The following is a 20,516-nucleotide window of genomic DNA, read 5'->3' on the forward strand; positions in this document are numbered from 1 at the left end:
ATTAATAAGTACTGTAAGAACTGAATAGAAGGCAAAAACAATTGGTAAATTATCTTTTACTTGACTAAAAAGTGATAGCAATTGACATGAAATATAAATACAAACAAAACTGTTAACATCAGCATTATTTTCATTGGGAAGCGCTAGGGAAGGCCTACTGCAAAAAGTTGGAGGCATGTTCAATCTGGGGACACTGGATATGTCATTTCTTCTATTGGCAGAGGCATGATGCCTCTTTAGGAGGAGTGGTGTTGTTGTTTGTTAAAATATTTATTTAGTTTCTACAAAAAGGCTAAAAATTGCCCTCTTAAGACAAATAAAGTTCTATCTGCTGTATCAGTGTGTGCTCCTAACCTCTATCTATCTATCTATCTATCTATTGTCACACACGTGCGCATGGGAGGCAGCTAAAGGGCTTGAGTGACGGCAGTTCTGAGACAGGCCGGGCTGTGGCAGAGTGCACTGACTCTTTTTCTCACTTCCCTGTAGACCATCCCTGGGAGACTCCACCTGGCTCTCGTGACATCACTTCCGGGACCGAACCAATGGAGACAGAACTAACCGGCGCCGGCCCCCCTGATGTCGCAACGGGGCTTATCCAATGAGTGGCGCACACGTGCCCGATTCCCATGACCTCACTTCCTGTCTTCCCCTTTAAAAGCCTGCCCTTTTTCCCCTTACCCTCAGTCTTGTTTTGGACTTGATTGTATGCACATCAGTGCTGGTGTTATGATAAAAAACGACTTTGCAGCCAGGATACCAAAATATACGGGTGGCTGGCCCCAAAACTTCTTTGAGTATGTCTCAGCTTTGTGACATTGGCGTAGTCGGCAGGATGGAGAAGTCCTGGAAGAGAAGGGGACAGGACCTGCAACACGTCCAGGTGGGATCGTACCGGGGCCGAGTTTTCAGGTGGGGAGGGTGGCCCGTGTTTCGGAGTGTCCCGGTACAGGCTCTGCTCCCGGCATGCTCAACTAGGCAATCTAGACAGGCCAGGGAGTGTTCGGGAGGGGCTCACAGACGTGGGCTGCTTCGGAAGAGGGAGGCGAAGAGGGCTGTTTCTGCTCTCTCGGAGGAGAGTGCCTGCCTCCCTGTGAAGCCAGAGCCCCGATTTCCACCTAGGGGTGCCCCAGACTGGCAGATGAGTAACCTGAAGCACTGGAGGTTTGACCCGGAGCGGCCAACCCCACAGCAAGCTTGGTCCATATGGGTAAAAGTAGGGCAGTGGCTGCGGCCACAGACACTTAAGCCCTCCCAAGTCATAGAGCAGGTGGCTTGCTACCTGCTTCTGGACACACTACCCCGTGGTTTCACCCAGCCGGTCTGGGGTAGAGAATTTACAAATATGGCAGAGCTCATAGAGCTCGTAGAGAAACAAAGGACAGCCTCGCAATCTGAGGGAGCTGAACCGTCCTCTGGCCGAACTCAACGGGGTATGTCCCAACACCTAGCCCCCGTACAACCCAGAGCTTGTGCTGGCGTCCCCGGGGTGCGGGCGCTCAAACCGCTTGGGAATGAGGCGGAATGCAGGTGGAGGGGGAGGAGGGTTGGTGTGCTCTGATAAACCCGTTGGCGGTTCCACACACAGGCATGGTGGTCGTCAGCGGGTACAAAACGTCTGCTCTGTTAGACACTGGCAGCAACACTACCATTGTTGCTCGCCGTTTTGTGCTACCGCAACAGTGGTTAAATTATAAGGTCGGTATAACCTGTGTCCACGGGGAAACCCGCTGGTACAAGGCCGCCACGTGTGTCATCAGTTACGGGGGATCGGTTCGGAAATTAACTGTGGCAATCCTTCCTGATCCCCCACACCCGGTGATACTGGGGCGGAACTGGCCTGAAATTAAATGCGGTGAGACACATACCACTCCCGGGAATACTTTGAGCCTTGTTATAGACGGGCACGAGCCGTCTCAGGTTGCCTCCACGCCGTGTAATCCTCCGGCAGAGAGAGACGAAGCGGCTTCCCTGAGTGACGTGGTTACCCTCGGGCCGTCGCGTGCTGGTACGTCATCCACTGAAGCCGAGACGGAACGGGAGGAGGCCACGCCCCTTGAGGTCGAGGCTGACCCTCTCTCTGTATTGCGGTTTCAATTTAAAGAAATGCCGGCTTCTTTCAGAAGGGAGCAATGGAATGACGACTCCCTGAAATTTGCAAAAAATGCAGTGGTCCTTGTAAATGGCCAGCGCACTGATCAGTCTATACCACAGGGCCCTTACTTTGTATTAGACAACGACCTTCTTTATCGTGTAGCAATGCATGATGGACAGGAGAGAAAGCTGCTGCTAGTTCCGCGTACCTTCCGGCGGCAGGTCTGCGAGCTAGCACACGCCCACCTCCTAGGTGGCCACTTGGGCACCGAAAAAACTCTGGAGCGGATCAAGCTCCGTTTCTACTGGCCGGGAGTCAATGAGGAGGTTCGCTTTTGCACTTCCTGCCCAGAGTGTCAACTGCGACAAATTCCCAGGAGGGACCGTGCTCCTCTTGTCCCTATACCCTGATTGATGTTCCCTTCCAAAGAATCGGGTCGATTTGGTGGACCCTGAGCCCTCAGCCGAGGACACAAGTACATTTTAGTCCTCGTGGATTACGCTACGATACCCGAAGCTGTTCCGTTGCGCTCAGCTACATCTAAAGCTATCGCGGGGAATTACTAGGGTCTTTTCGTGTGGGTGTTCCCAAGGAAGTCTTGACAGACCAGGGGACACCTTTCACCTCGGAGACGTTCAAGGAGACTGCCAAGTTGCTGAAAATAAAGCATTTAAAGACCTGCGGTGTATCATCCTCAAACCGGCGGGTTAGTAGAGAGGTTTAATCAGACTCTCAAACAAATGCTACGTAAGGTGGTCAGCGAGGATGGAAGGAACTGGGATCAGCTCCTCCCCCTCGTCCTTTTTGCCTATCGGGAAGTCCCACAAGCCTCCACGGGGTTCTCCCCTTTTGAATTACTGTATGGGCGACAACCTCGGGGCATATTAGACATTCTAAAAGAAGGGTGGGAAGAAGAGGCTCTTCCCTCTACAAACATATTAGAGTATATCGCGCAGTTACGCGATAGATTGGGAAAGATTCGGCCTCTCCTTAAAAGTCACATGGAAGAAGCACAAGCAGCACAGGCCCGTTATTACAACCGCGGCACGTCTCTTCGGGAGTTCCACCCGGGAGATCGGGTCATGGTCCTAGTGCCTACCTCCCACTCTAAGCTGCTTGCCCATTGGCAAGGCCCCTACGAAGTTAAGGAGAGGAAGGGGCTGGTCGACTATTTGGTGAGTCAACCCAATCGTCGGCCAAAGGAGCAGGTTTATCATGTGAACTTGCTGAAACCGTGGAAGGACAGGGACCCCGATCCCTCCTCCGGCCAGCCCCGCTCACTCTTCGCTCACACACACGCCTTAACTTCGGTACGGACTTAAGTCCCAGACAGCGGCAGGAGCTGGAAACAGTTATCCGGGCTGTCCGGGAGGTAGTCAGTGAACGCCCCGGAAGGACCTCTCTGGTTGAGCACAACATTGTGACAGAGCCCGGGGTTATTGTCCGAGAACACCCGTATCGTCTTCCCGAGGCAAAAAGGGCTGAAGTGGAGCTTGAGATCAAGCGCATGCTGGAGCTAGGTGTGATTGAGGAAAGTTATAGTCCCTGGTCCAGCCCATTGTGCTCGTTGGTGAGCCTGACTGAAGTTGGAGGTTTTGCAATGACTTCCGTCGGCAATCAAGTCTCCCAATTTGATGCTTATCCAATGCCTGAGTGGGCGACCTCCTCGAGAGGCTGGGACAGGCTCGGTACTTGACCACACTTGACATGACAAAAGGGTACTGGCAGGTTCCTTTAACGGAAAAACGCGTTTAGTACCCCTAGCGGACACTGGCAGTATCGTGTCCTTCCATTTGGGTTACACGGGGCGCCAGCAACCTTCCAGCGTCTGGTGGACAAAGTGCTCCGGCCACATAACTCATACAGTGCTGCCTACCTGGATGACGTGGTCATCTATTCCAGCACGTGGACAGAACACCTACAGCAGGTCCAAGCGGTATTGCGAACACTTGGTGAGGCCGGGCTCCGGATTAATCCCAAGAAATGCTTCTTTGGGTTAAGTGAAGCCAAATATTTAGGCTACCTGGTGGGTCGGGTACCGTGAGGCCACAGTGCTCCAAAGTTGATGCCATTTGAAATGGCCCGTCCACAACCAAGCGGCAGGTCCAAGCCTTTCGGATTAGCGGGTACTACCGCCGGTTTGTACCCGGTTCTCGGAGAGCGCGCCCTTGACTGATTTAACAAAGAAGAGGGCCCCAACATTGTGGTATGGACTGAGAACACAGGCACTGCATTTAGTGACTTGAAACAGGCCCTTACGTCCGCACCTATTTTGATGGCACCTAACTTCTCTTTGCCTTTTATCCTCCAGACGGACGCCGGACACAGGCCTGGGTGCCGTGCTGAGCCAAAGTGTCGATGGTGTGGAACACCCCATCATGTTCCTAAGCTGGAAACTGTTGGACCGGGAAACCAGGTATGCAGCGGTGGAAAGGGAGGCTTTGGCGATTAAATGGGCGATTACTCAGCTGAGGTACTACCTGTTGGGCCGGGAGTTCACTCTTGTCACGGACCATGCCCTCTACAGTGGATGGCCCTGCACAAGGAGTCAATCCCGGGTCACCCGGTGGTTTCTTGACTTGCAGCCGTACAAGTTTTCGCTCGTTCATCGTCGGGGTGCTCTCCATGCCAACGCTGATGCTCTTTCTCGGGTTCACAACCTCTCGGTTAGGGTCGCCCGACCCGACGGGTCTGGGCTAAGGGGGGGGCCTTGTCACACACGTGCGCATGGGAGGCAGCTAAAGGGCTTGAGTGACGGCAGTTCTGAGACAGGCCAGGCTGTGGCAGAGTGCACTGACTCTTTTTCTCACTTCCCTGTAGACCATCCCTGGGAGACTCCACCTGGCTCTCGTGACATCACTTCCGGGACCGAACCAATGGAGACAGAACTAACCGGCGCCGGCCCCCCTGATGTCACGTCCGGGCCTGATCCAATGAGTGGCGAACACGTGCCCGATTCCCATGACCTCACTTCCTGTCTTCCCCTTTAAAAGCCTGCCCTTTTTCCCCTTACCCTCAGTCTTGTTTTGGACTCGATTGTATGCACATCAGTGCTGGAGTTATGATAAAAAACGACTTTGCAGCTAGGATACCAAAATATACGGGTGGCTGCCCCAAAACTTCTTTGAGTATGTCTCAGCTTTGTGACACTATCTATCTATCTATCTATCTATCTATCTATCATAGCCTGCAGCCATATCACCTGCACTTCACAAAGCTAAGCATGTTTGGTCCTGGTCAGCACTTGAATGGAGCACCATCTAAGAAAACCTTCAATTGGTGCTTGAAGCCATCAGGGGATGCTTTCCTTCTGGTCTGTTTGTGTTTCCTGCTGTACTGGCTTAACTGACCACCATACCCTGGTCATTCTGGCCTCTAATCATTCTATTTCTGTTCTTGTCTAACTACCTTTGACTATCACCTAAAACACTTTGAGTAAGTTAGAAAAGCACCTTATAAATATAATTTCTTCTTCTTCTTCTTTTTATTATTATTATTATGTACCTTTGGTGATTACCTGAGCAATGTTGCAGGAGATTAATGTAAATGAAAAGAGAATCAACATCCCCATATCTGAGCTAACAATTCTTTTTCAGAATTGACAGAAGAGTCATTCAAAATGAGGAGATTGATTAATCTTGAGGTCTTGTTCATGAGTGGGGGTAGAGATTGATGGGTTGGCTGCAGAACTAAACAAAAGCTAGAGGCACAAATGGAGCTCCATCTTCATCTATGGCCATGAGCTCCAAGGAGAGAAGAAATGCAATGGTGGATACTAAGGCCTCATGAAATTCCATGAGCTTTCCTCCTTCAAACAAGTCAAGGAAATAGACAGGCCAGGTAGAAAAACTGCAATGAAGTAAGTAAGTTTGGAAAATAAACGAATGAATTAACTTGGGGATATACAGTAGCACTTACTCCCATAGCCATGAAGTGCTTTGAGAAGCTGGTGCTAGAACACATCAAAAACATCATCCCTGACATCTGGACCCCCTCCAGTTTGCCTACCGTTGCAACAGGTCCACTGAGGATGCCATCTCCATAACACTTCACACCACCCTGTCTCATCTGGAGAACAAGAACTGTTATGCCAGGCTGCTGTTTGTGGACTACAGCTCTGCATTTAATACCACCATTTCATCAAAGCTCATCGATAAACTCCTGGATCTGGGGCTTAGCACTTCACTGTGCAACTGGGTACTGGACTTTCTCACCGGAAGACCTCAGCAAGTGCGTATTGGTGGAAAAACCTCCTCCTTCATTACCATCAACACTGGTACCCCACAGGGCAGTGTGCTGAGCCCTCTGCTTTACTCTCTCTATACACATGACTACGTAGCTAAGTACAGCTCTAACACCATCCTCAAGTTTGCTGACAATACCATTGTAATAGGTCTGATCAGCGAGGATGATGAGATGACCTACAGGAAGGAGATCAGACTCTTGGCAGAATGGTGTCAGGACAACAACCTCACCCTCAGCGTTAGCAAAACAAAGGAGATTAATAGTGGATTTCCGCAAACAGGCAGCAGAGCACAACCCCATCTACATCAGAGGTGAGGCTATGGAGCAGGTCAGCAGCTTTAGGTTCCTCAGAGTCACCCTCACTGATAACCTTAAATGGTCAAGTCACAAGGTGGCAGTAGTCAAGAAAGACCAACAACACCTCTACTTCCTCAGGAGACTGAATAAGGTCCAGATGTCCCCCAAAACCCTGTGCAGATTCTACAGGTGCACTGTGGAATCCATCCTGACAGAATGCATCACATCCTGGTACAGCAACTGCTCAGTTCAGGACTGCAGAGCTCTGCAGTGTGTGGTGAATACAGCACAGCAAATCACAGGCACACAGCTCCCTGAGATTCATGACATCCACGCTACATGCCGTCTCAGGAAAGTGAACTGTATCAGGCGGGACCCCAGCCACCCTGCACTGTCACTTTTCACCCTCCTTCCATCTGGGAAGCGACTAAAGTCCATTCAGACGTGCACTTCCAGGTTCAGGAACAGTTTCTACCCAACTGCAGTCAGAGTCATGAACAATCAGTAAACTTGTGTCACCTCCACTGCTACTGTACCTGCACATATACTTTTGCCACTGTCTCTATTTATTCCTAGGATTCTGGTTTTATTTATTTACTCATTTATATTCATTTATTTATTGTGTTTTTTTATCTATGTTCACTGTCTGTGAGGGCACATGCAAGCAAGCATTTCATTGTACATGGTACTTGTACACATGACAATAAAGAATTGAATTGAATTGAATACATAAGTGTGTCAATCACTAAAGTAGCATCCCATCCTGAATCAGTTCATGCTTTGCACTCAGTGTTTCCAAGGTAGCCTTCAGTCCTGCAAAACACTATATTGGAATAAACCAATGTAAAATCTGTCTATAAAAAGTATAAAGTCTGTAAAATCAATTAATGAAGAAAACATGGATATGTGCATAAGTGTTCCAGTCAAGGGATCAGCGTTCCTTCCAGGGTAGGTTTCTACCTTGTGACAGTTCTGCAGTGATAAGCTTTGTAAAGGAAAAAGCAGCTTAAGGAATAAATATTTGTACTGTTTAAGTATTATTCATCACACCTACAAAAAAAATCTGAGCTTCTTTCACACTTATAGAGAAAAAAAAAATCTGAAACATCTGAGCTAACAACCAGCATAAGGTGAGAATACTTATTGGCAAGATGCAAACTTCATCACAGGACACACACATTAATGATCAGAAGGGTGATGTACTGGCTGTCATTAATCTAAAACGGTGCTTCTGTTCTGAAGAAAACTAGGGCATCCACTGAAAAATCAAAGTGAAGCGCAAACTGCATAAACAAATAGATCACAAGCTCGATCTATGTTTTGCATCCCAATATTCTGGGACCCTTCCTCCCACAACTAGCAATGTGCTTAACATATTAAGATGTCACTGCTTTATATTCTTTGCCAATCTGCAACAGTTTTAATGCATCTTCAGAGCGAACAGTTATATTTAGTTCTTTAGAACAAACAAAAAGATCTTCCATTGACTTTACAGAAAACCTTCCATGTGGTATTGGTTTAACATTTTCATTTCTTTAAGATAAAGTTTACATCTAAATATTTGTGGATATTGTCTGGAGAATGTCTGCCAGAAGACGTTTCCTGGTTGATCATCTTCTATTTGCAGCACGGAGTGAGGTAATTAACAAGACTCTTAATAAACTAAAATATTCAAGTTGAGCACTACTCACAAAGCTGTCATGACTCTTTTCACTGTAGGCAGCCAGGCCAAGTTGAAATGTTTAATCATAGCTTACTTGATGGAGGAGGAGGAGGTTGGAAGTATGCACAGATACAGTGCATTGCCACACCCACCACATGAGGGACCACCTCAGGATCCCAATTTAGGACCCGAGTGCAGCCATGGAAAGGGTGACACTGCATGGAACAGCGTGAGGTTTTTCACAATGGCCATGCAGTGAGTGGGACAAACTATTCATTATCCCAATCCCAATTAATTTTACTGAATCAGCCCGCAATCTAGGAGTTATCTTTGACTCTAGCATGTCATTTAAAGCGCATATTACAAAGTCGTCCAAAACATGTTTTTTCCATCTTAAAAATGTTAGGAAATTAAGGCGCTTTCTAAATAAACAGGATTGTGAGAAATTAATTCATGCATTTATCTCTTATAGGATTGACTACTGCAATGCGGTGTTCACTGGCTGTTCAAACTGTTCTCTATACAGCCTCCAGTTAATCCAAAATGCCGCTGCAAGAATTATTACAAGAACAAGAAAATATAAACACATAACCCCAGTTCTTAAATCTTTACACTGGCTCCCAGTTAAGTTCAGGGCAAATTTCAAAATCCTCCTTTTAACATATAAAGCATTAAATGGCCAAGGTCCGGCTTACTTGTCTGAACTTATCATGACTTACAAACCTGAGCGCACATTAAGATCTCAAGATGCCGGTCTGCTTAGGATTCCAAGGATTAATAAAATAACAGTGGGAGGTCGAGCGTTTAGTTACAGGGCCCCTAAACTGTGGAATGGTCTTCCTGCTTCCATAAGAGATGCCCCTTCAGTCTCAGCCTTTAAATAAAGTATCTATCTATCTATCTATCTATCTATCTAAATCCCGGCTGAAGACTCACTACTTCAGTTTAGCATATCCTGACTAGAGCTGCTGATTAACTATACAGACTGCATCTCTGTTGTTAGTCATTAGCACTATAACATAAGTAACATGACAATTATATTTGAATACTAACCCTCACCTATTCTGTTTCTTTTCTCGGTACCCAAATGTGGCAATTGGTGCCACGGCCCACCTGCCAAGTTGTTTGCCTGCCTATGGTAAAGTCATCCCTGATGGAGGATCACAGGAATCATGGGAAAGAGGGTCCTTTCATCGAGCAACGCGTTTCAGCCGTGGCATGGCCAAATGGGGAGGCAGCTAGATGGATGAGGTCTCCAGGACTCTAAAAATATCCAAACCTAATTATGTCATATCATCTACTGTTAAACCGTACTTCTAAAATTTTTATTATTATGCTGTCTTAAGGAATTGTTCTGTTCTGTATATTGTATTGTATTGACCCCTACTTTTGACACCCACTGCACGCCCAACCTACCTGGAAAGGGGTCTCTCTTTGAACTGCCTTTCCGAGGTTTCTTCCATTTTCCTACAAGGTTTTATTGGGAGTTTTTCCTTGTCTTCTCAGAGAGTCAAGGCTGGGGGGCTGTCAAAAGGCAGGGCCTGTTAAAGCCCATTGCGGCACTTCCTGTGTGATTTTGGGCTATACAAAAATAAACTGTATTGTATTGTATTGTATTATTACAACCTTAGAGCATTACGATGAGAACAGCCATTAAGCCTAACAAGCTTGTTCATCTTATCACCGACATTGTCCAAAGTAACATCAGGGGCCTCATGCATAACACCGTGCAAAGAATTCGCACTATAACATGACGTAAGCACAAAAGCGGAAATGTGCTTACGCACAAAAAAATCCAGATGCATAAATCTGTGCGAACGCCAGCTTCCACGTTCTTCCGCTCCATAAATCCCGGTCAGCGTGAAAATTAATTGTGCATACATTTTTGTGCGTATGCACCATTTATACATGAGGCCCCAGGTCAAGATATGCACACTAGGTAATTTATTCCATGTGTCTATGGTTCTTTGTGTGAAGAAAAATTTCCTAACATTTGTACAAACTTTGCCCCTGTGTTCTTGATGCAGAGTTTATTTAAAAGTAAGCACTGGAATCCACTAAAGTAATTCTTTCCATACTTTCAAACACTTCAATCACCCCCCTCTTAAAGGTTCAACTGTTTCAGGGTCTCCTTTCTCTCATACCTCTTAGTCCTGGAATCAGCCTAGTCGCTCTTCTCTGGACTTTCTCTAGTGCTGCTATGTCTTTTTTGAAATATGGAGACCAAAACTGAATACAGCCCTCCAGGTGAGACCTCATATGTTAAGCATAACTTCCTTTAACTTGTTCTCTGCATATGATTATATATACAGTAACCTTGTGATATAGTGAGTCTGCAGCTCTAAATGGATGGCCAGTTTTTAAATAAATAATCAGCTTTAAGGAGGGGGTGTAGTAGTGTGGCGAAATCAGTTTCCGGGTGCGATGCTGGTGTGGGCATTTCCGCACTGAATTGCACAGGTAATTGATGATAGGAGCTGCTAATTGCCACGCTTGTGCCACGTCCCCATTATAAAGAGGAGAAACACCTGTGCAGAAAGGGAGAAAAAAAAGAGAGAGAAGGACAGAGAGAACGGAGGTTAGAGGAAGAAGAAGGCAGGAGGTGCTGAGAGCCGGTGCTGGTGCAAGTGAGAGAGCAGGCTCGCTGCAGAGAAGCGGGCAACTGAGAGTAGAGCCCCAGAAAGAGTGAGGAGGCAGTTGGAAGTGGTCACTCTAGATGAGAGATTGAAAGGAGCTGGAGTGACCAAGAAGGTTGACGGCTCGCCGCGGAAGGCAGTGGGAGTCAGGGAGGCTTGGGAGGCTGAGCCCTAGCGTGAGCGCCCTGGCCATTAGGAGAACCCGAGTCTCGGTCCGGTGAGACAGCTGTACATAGTCAGGGGATGGAAGGCAACTGGATGAGAAGAAGGTTAGCTGCACCTGCTGATAGGACAACTCCCCTGCTGCAAGGCCTGGATAAACAGGGGAGTCACCAGTTAAAAAGTTTTTTTTAAAGGACAACTTCCTGCCATGGTTTTAACCTAATTTTAAAGGATTTATTTATTATGGATTTTAACCTCCACTTGTACCTATGGACACTGTTTGGTTTGTTTTTAATAAAAGCAGTAACACTTTTACACCATCCTCTTGCTCCCAGTGTCATTTGTCCTCGTCTGCCAGCTCATTGGGTTACATTACCGACGGTGTTGGGTTCAAGAGGCTCCCAAAGCTGGAAGAGGCAGCATTGAGCAGGACCCGCACCATCACAAACCTAACATCCTGATAACTTTCTTGACTGTTTGCGCACACTGTGTTGCTATTGATAGTGACAAGTCCACTCCCAGGTCCTTCTCCTAAGGAGTTCTTTGAAGTTTCATACCCCTGAATGTCTAGTGAAATTTAACATTTTACTTCCTACGTGTAATACTTTACATTTGCTTACATTACATGTCATCTCCCACAGATCTGCCCCTTCCCATATGTTGTCCAAGTCCCTCTGTAACAATTTTAACTGATTCTCTATTATCTGCTCTTCTACCTAGTTTGGTATCATCTGCACACCTAACCAGCTTATTGATTATATTCTTGTTCGGATTGTTTATTTATATTAAAAATAGCAGCAACCTCAACGCTGATTCCCTAAGGACATTGCTTTTAACATCACCTAATTCTTTCAAATTTCCCCTCATTATAACCTTTGCTTTCTTTGTTTGAGTGAATTCTGTACCCACCCACACACACTACCCCTTCAATTCCCAAATCTTTTAGTTTGATCACATACCTTTCTTGTTGCACCTTATCAAACGCCTTTTGAAAATCAAAATAAGTAATATCATTGACATCTATCTTATCATGTGCTTTGTTGCTTCCTCATAGAAGCCATGTTGAGTAACCGGAAATACTCCTGTTCTTATTATGTGCTACTTGATCTGTTTCTTAATAACTGGTTCCATTAATTTGCCTGTAATGCACTTTAAGTTTACTGGCCTATAGCTACTCTGATCAGACCGATCACTACAATGGGATAATATTTACTACCCTCCATTCTTTAGGTGGTGTGCAGAGATTTTTGAACATTTTTTGCCAAGGGTTTATATATGCACTCACTAACACCTTAAGCATTCGAGGATACATTTTACCTTTTCCCGGTGATTTTTTAGATTTGAGCCTATGTAATCCAAGCAGTACTTCTCCCTCAACAATTTCTAAGTCACTAAGTACCACCATTGTAGTCCCTGTTACTATAGAGGGTGGTCATCAACTTCTTCACATGTTCTGTATAAACTTGAATAAAGTGCAAACTGAAATCATTTGATATTTTACAATCTGTGTATTCTAGGTCACTTTTAGCAATTCTAATGCTCTTCTTATGCTCCAAATTTAGTGCTGGAGTTATTAATTAGTAAAACCAACATAAATTACATCAGACTTTTTCACCTTTTAGTGAGATCTAGTACTCTACAAAGATAAAGTGAAACATATATTACGTTTATGACCAATAACAGATAGCTAATTTTCCTGTCTTCTCTCAAATGGGCTAGAGCCTCTAGGAAAATAAATAAAATAAAAACATTTCTTGCCTTTCTTCCATACATTTACATACCCTTGCTGATGAATTTACATTACAGTATATTGTGTGTGGAGTTCACCAATGGCATTCCAAATCATGCCATGCCAAATCATGTCTAAAGATAACCTAACATCAGTAGAAGTGTTTCTGATTGATACTAAATCAAATAAGCTGTTCCTTTACGTCAGTGGTTCTCAAATTCAGTCTTCAGTGCCATCTAATGACTCTATCAAATTATGTAATCTATCAAACTATGCAATTTTTAGAGTAACGTTTTCAGACTTTATTTACATAATTTTAGCAGGTCAGAGGCAGTTGCAACACACTCTAGTGATCAAGAGTTGTGTAGTCTGACAGCCTTCAATAATGATCCATGTGGGGATTTTACAGACCACTAACTGATTCACAAGTGTTTTCAGGAACATTTGGTGTTGTAGTAGAATTAGACTGAAATGAAAACTCAGATTTTGTTGGATTTCTAAAATTGAAATATATGATCACAAAATTTTACCTTAATATATTGTTAATTCTAGGGCAGCACAGTAATGCAATACCTATCATTACCTTGAGTTTGAGCTCTGTGCATGGTCGTGTTTGGTGTGAAATTTACGCATTATTCTCATGTCTGTATGGGTTATCCTCCTCTTTTTGTCCCAAATTCCATAGATGCATAAGTTACATTAATGGGTGACTCTGAATTTTGTAGGCGTTTGCTTAAATGTGTCTTTTGATGGATTTGTGTCCCGTTTAGAGATGATTCCTGCCTTGCACCTATTGTTCCCCAATCAATGCACTAAACTAGTTAAGCAAGTTAAAAAACTGATTAATGAATGGATTGATAGATATCATTCATTGTTAAATAATTATTGTTTTTTCAATATAGTAGTTTAATGCTTTTAAAGTGAATGACCTGCAGTATCACAATCTGTCAAGTCTCTCTCATTATATACTCTATAAAGATGTCTTTGCTTTTACTTATCAACACAGCTGCTGATTTTGGAGGTGACTTTATATCATCTTTGGTTTTTTAGTGTCATTTAAACAGTGATGTGCTTTACAGATTTATTTTAATAAAAGAAAATCCATCTTAAACTGTTTATTAAAATTATTGCAGAAGTATTATAAGTGGCGACTGTATTAGTTGAACCCACTTTTAATACAAATAACATGTTTTTCCAAACAGCCAATCATGTGGCTGCACCTGAATATGTTCCCTTTAAGCCACTGTCAGAATATTCCCATTGTGATGCAGCATACCTTCCCCAGCACTTGTTCCATTTTTGTTAACATTTCCTACACTCATCTCTTGTTACCACATCCAGAGCCTCCAGCAATTATTTCTTAAATTTGTAACATGGTGTCTTCACTTCAGTCTCAATTTTAATTTCAGGAACGAAAATAAATCACAGGGACAGAGATCTGGTGAATACAGGAGGTGTGAAGCAAAAACCACAAAGTTTTTAGTGAAAACCTCTGGACATTTTTTCCTGATATTTTCCCCACAGACACCTCAGCAGTTCAGTGTAATTTCAATGATTAACAGAACACTGGAAAACTCTTTATTAAATTTTAATGTCAGAAAATGCAATTGTTGTTCAATATAGCCTGACATGCTTTTTTCTGCTTGAAGAAAAAAATTGCTGAAGTCATGAGCAGAATAGAATTAATGATATGATCAAATGTACATGATCAATTCGGAACAATGCTACTCTGTGATCTGATTAACAAGACTATAGGCACATGATAGCTAGCAGCACAGTTAATAACTACACCCTACTCCCATGCAATTGACCGATTCCGGGAAATATGTGTATATATATATGTTTCTTCTGGGACTTCATCCTGCCGACTACGCCACTGTCATAAATATGAGTCCAAGACATTGTAAAGGTTTGGGGCAGCCACCTGTATATTGTTTTTCCCAGCTGCAAAAGGGTTTTATGAATCAAAAGCACGATGTGCATATCACAGAGTCCAAAACAGAACTGCCTATAGTAGCCCAAGATGGAGGCTTTAAAGGTCTGGAGAGGAACTGATGTCAGCAAAGTGGCCGGAACCATAAGTGACGTCAGCAAAGGGGCTGGCTTCGTAAGTGACGTCATCAAAGGGGCCAGCTTCGGAAGTGACATCTTCTGAGGCGCCGGAAACTTGCAGGATTTCCCGGGAAAGGTCTGTAGGGGACTGAGAAAGACAGTCAGTGCACTCCGCCGACCTCTGGTCAGATGTTTTATTACAATTAGGCCTTGTTCACACGGGCGTTAAAATCGAACGTTTTTTGCGTCGTTAGGCCGTGAGCGCTTGAATCAATCGCCGAGTGTTTTCTACACGTAGGAGTCAATGAGAGTGTTCACACGGGCTTTGGTGACGTGCGTTTGTCCGGCTGCGCGTTTATACGGCATCAAAAAACGTTGCATGCAGCTTTTTGTTGGCGTTCAAAACCCAACGAACGTAAGGAAACCGCTTCTAGTTCGTTTTCTGCGCGTTTATTTTACGCTTCGGAGGACCGGATATATATGTTTACATGTTGTATATGAAAAAATATTAATATTTTTATGTTTTCATGTACAACATATATATTTTCATATTGCTTATTTTATTTTATTGTCTCATGTAATTTGTAAACCATGAACCTATTAATTTATGTTCTAATATAATATTTGATAACGATTATGTAGGGGGGGCAATCCATGCCGGGGGGGGGTTTGAGGGGCATTTCAGTGCATAACACCGGTGTAAGCGCTCACTCGACTACTGTTTCCTTAACTCAAAGTGACAAGTAGTCTCTTTGGGGCTAACACCAAGTCGCATATTGTTGATCGGCGTGCAATGTGGCATTGCACCAGCTGCAGCAGACAATCAAAAGTGGAAACCGACATCCGACAGTAATTAAAAACTTGCGGATATTTTCGCATTTCTTCATAAAGCACAAAAACTTCCTTTAACCCAGTGTTTCTCAAATAGTTGGGCGTGCCCCCGTGGCTCCGTCAAGGAGGTCACGTTTGACCTCGGGGAACATGCTTTTTATTTTTCTTTTAAATTTTTTTTGAATTTAGAATGCACTTTAAATCTTTCCTGTTACATTTAATAAAGCTATTCTTTGTTGTAAATTGGTCCATATTTCTTTCTTTTTTATTCTCTTATACGTTAATAAGGATACAGTGTTATGCAGAGGTGTACTTATAACAATTTTATAGACAAATGATACTATTTATAGTCGTGCGGGGGACGCGAGATGTTTTCTTCTTCCTAGGGGGGGCATGACAGAAAATAATTGAGAAGCACTGCTTTAACCTGACGTTGTGCAGTCAGAGGATGAACCCAGTAGCGGCGATTTTTCTCTCCCTACGTCGCCATATTACGAGTATTTTTAAAACAAGAAGATTAATATCTAACATAGCAAAATGGTCCATATTGAAAGGAGGCACCTCAAATAAAATGACAAGGGCTTTCATATCCAGTTCCCGACACTGCCTCCACAGGTTAACACACAAACTACAATTTGGGCTGCAGGCTGGCGTTAGACAGAGACAAACGAACGCCGGTGTAGAAGTCAATCGATCGCCACAAAATGCAACATAAACGTCTAGAACGTTCAGAGCAAGTTCGTTTATCCAAAAACCTAACGCCCGTGTGAACAAGGCCTTACTCAGGCCCTTTAGCTGCCTCATACTCGCACGTGTGTGACAATATATATATATATACAGTGCATCCGGAAAGTATTCACAGCGCATCACTTTTTCCACATTTTGTTATGTTACAGCCTTATTCCAAAATGGGTTAAATTAATTTTTTTCCTCAGAATTCTACATAAAACACCCCATAATGACAATGTGAAAAAAGTTTACTTGAGGTTTTTGCAAATTTATTAAAAATAAAAAAACTGAGAAATCACATGTAGATAAGTATTCACAGCCTTTGCTCAATACTTTGTCGATGCACCTTTGGCAGCAATTACAGCCTCAAGTCTTTTTGAATATGATGCCAGAAGCTTGGCACACCTATCCTTGGCCAGTTTCGCCCATTCCTCTTTGCAGCACCTCTCAAGCTCCATCAGGTTTGATGGGAAGCGTCAGTGCACAGCCATTTTAAGATCTCTCCAGAGATGTTCGATCGGATTCAAGTCTGGGCTCTGGCTATGCCGCTCAAGGACATTCACAGAGTTGTCCTAAAGCCACTCCTTTGATATCTTGGCTGTGTGCTTAGGGTCGTTGTCCTGCTGAAAGATGAACCGTCGCCCCAGTCTGAGGTCAAGAGTGCTCTGGAGCAGGTTTTCATCCAGGATGTCTCTGTACATTGCTGCAGTCATCTTTCCCTTTATCCTGACTAGTCTCCCAGTTCCTGCCACTGAAAAACATTCCCACAGCATGATGCTGCCACCACCATGCTTCACCGTAGGGATGGTATTGGCCTGGTGATGAGCGGTGCCTGGTTTCTTCCAAACGTGACGCCTGGCATTCACACCAAAGAGTTCAATCTTTATCTCATCAAATCAGAGAATTTTGTTTCTCTTGGTCTGAGAGTCCTTTAGGTGCCTTTTGGCAAACTCCAGGCAGGCTGCCATGTGCCTTTTACTAAGGAGTGGCTTCCGTCTGGCCACTCTACCATACAGGCCTGATTGGTGGATTGCAGCAGAGATGGTTGTCCTTCTGGAAGGTTCTCCTCTCTCCACAGAGGACCTCTGGAGCTCTGACAGAGTGACCATCAGGTTCTTGGTCACCTCCCTGAGTAAGGCCCTTCTCCCCCGATTGCTCAGTTTAGATGGCCGGCCAGCTCTGGAAAGAGTCCTGGTGGTTTAGAACTTCTTCCACTTACGGATGATGGAGGCCACTGTGCTTATTGGGACCTTCAAAGCAGCAGAAATCTTTCTGTAACCTTCCCCAGATTTGTGCCTCGAGACAATCCTGTCTCAGAGGTCTACAGACAATTCCTTTGACTTCATGCTTGGTTTGTGCTCTGACATGAACTGTCAACTGTGGGACCTTATATAGACAGGTGTGTGCCTTTCCAAATCATGTCCAATCAACTGAATTTACCACAGGTGGGCTCCAATTAAGCTACAGAAACATCTCAAGGATGATCAGGAGAAACAGGAAGCACCTGAGCTCAATTTGGAGCTTCATGGCAAAGGCTGTGAATACTTACGTACATGTGCTGTCTCAATTTTTTTATTTTTAATAAATTTGCAAATTTCTCAAGTAAACTTTTATCACATTGTCATTATGGGGTGTTGTGTGTAGAATTCTGAGGAAAAAAAATGAATTTAATCCATTTTGGAATAAGGCTGTAACATAACAAAATGTGGAAAAAGTGATGCGCTGTGAATACTTTCCGGATTCACAGTATATATATATATATATATATATATATATATATATATATACTGCAACTGCGATTTGGGTCATTATCCATGCCAGGCGATTGAGACAGAGCTTTCTGACCTGGGCAGTACATTCCACTCCAGAATGTCTTAATAGTCTTGAGATTACATTCTTCCCTGCACAGACTCAAGGCAATCCTTATCAGATGCAGCAAAGAAGCCCAAAACATAACTGGCCTCCTCCAAGTTTTAAAGTAAGTATGATGTTATTTTATTTGATAACTTAATTTTTGTCATCTGTGGACATAGAGCTGATGTGAATTGCCAAAAGGCTCCAGTTTTGTCTCATCTGCAAAGGACATTCTCCCTGAAGCAGTGTGGCTTGTCAATATGCATTTTAACAAATTCTAGTCTGGCTTATTTATGTTTTTCTTTCCATAATGGAATTCTTCTGGGACTTCTTCCATTGAGCCCACTGTCACTGAAAAAACAGCGGATGGTACACTCAGACAGATAGACCTTGACCTTGGATTTCAGATGGTATCCCTTTGGAAGTTATCCTTGGCTTTTTGTCTACAATTCTCACTATTCTTTTGCCCATTCTGGGATTAATTTTCGTCTTATGTGCAGGGAGGTTCACTACACTCCCATGGACCTTAAACTTCTTAATAATATTTGCAGCAGTTATTACAGGAACATCAAGCTGCTTGAAGATGGTCTTAGAGCCTTTGCCTTTTACAATCTTGTCTATAATTTTCTTTCTGATTTCCTCAGACAATCCTCTGCTTTACTTTCCCTGATCCATGTTCAGTGTAGGAGACATGATGATACCACACAGCAGAGTGACGCCTTTTCTCTATTTAAATTGGCCGAATGACTGATTGCCCGATTGGAGACATATGTGATACTAATTCAAGAAAACAGATATTTTGAAAAATCACAGAAATCAAATTAGTAATGATTTTTTCCTACAAATGTGTCCGGGCCATTCTAGAATATCTTTGTAGAATAAGCAATACTTTATGTCTTTTGACTCTTACTTTGCTTTAATGATGACGTATCAAAAGCATACAGGTATCATGGAATGATTGCTTTTTATTTTGTCACTTTTCAGGAGGCATATAGCATTTTTTCAATGACCTCTAAGGGTACCAGCAAAGTTGTCCATATCTGTACTTTAAAGTTTAACTATGTTTTCTTTAATGTGCCATTAAAGGTCTGTACCATATTTATTATCAAATATTATTGCAATAGTCTCTGTTTGTGTAAACACCCCTGAAAGGAAGAATCATAATTATAACCCATTAATGACTAAACTGGATAGCTCATTAGTATAAAGTAATGATCTTCAGTAAAGGATGCACCTCTTTTTTCTCATTAGACAGGTTAACAAAATCTTTTTCAGAGGTCAAATAAGTGCTTGTGCCTCTCACCTTCAGGATTCCCAGCCCAGCCGCTGTTTGTGTGTAATTTTTCATCGTAAAGACATGCATGTTAGATGAAATGGTGTCTCTAAACTGTTAGTGTTTGCGCATCTACATGAATGAGGATTGTATTCTCCTCGACGGGGTTCTTGACCCCAAGACCCTGAAGTGGATAAATTTAGCAGAATCAATTATTTTTTTTGTTTCTACATTTGAAGTCCTTACTGGAACATTCTATTTAAATGTACTCTGTATTCAGAATGAGGAATCTGTAAACACTTTTAGAGAAAACATTAAAAAGTGACAGATGTGTTAATCGCATATGTTATTCCTGTTAGTCTATTTAACATAGCAAAAACAATCAGGCTTCAGTAGGTGCTAACAAAACATAAACTATGCCTAAGAATATTAACAAATGTAATTTTCATTTGAACTTGACATGAAATATTAGAATTATTAATGACTCCCATTACTATCTGTATCAATCAAAACGTGTTGCCAATTTTCCTAATGAAAGTATGATACACTGTATATTTAAATTAGTGCTTTCAGCGGAAATGTGCAAACCTATAGCATTATCTACAAACCTGTCTTTCTTGCAGACATACTACCATTGAAACCCAACGATAAAAGAAGAAAGGAACAATCTTTCTGCAAATTGGAAGATATAATTCATTTTTCCCTCTACACATTTAGCTTTACAGTGTAGCTATCAATCTCTTTTCATTATTATCCATTTGCACACCAATGGTTATCATTTGAGAGATTAATGGTATTAGTGGTGTGGTGTGTTGTGGTGCTGTATAATTAGTAAGGAGTTCTGACAGGCAAAGGTGCACTTCGACTTTATTGATTGTGTCTAGACAAAGAGGAAGCTCAGTTTAAATGGACAGAAAGGAAGCAGGAGAACAGAAAGTGAAATCTGCTGA

The sequence above is a fragment of the Polypterus senegalus genome, chromosome 6 (genome assembly GCF_016835505.1).
Source record: "Polypterus senegalus isolate Bchr_013 chromosome 6, ASM1683550v1, whole genome shotgun sequence".
Classification (NCBI taxonomy): domain Eukaryota; kingdom Metazoa; phylum Chordata; class Cladistia; order Polypteriformes; family Polypteridae; genus Polypterus; species Polypterus senegalus.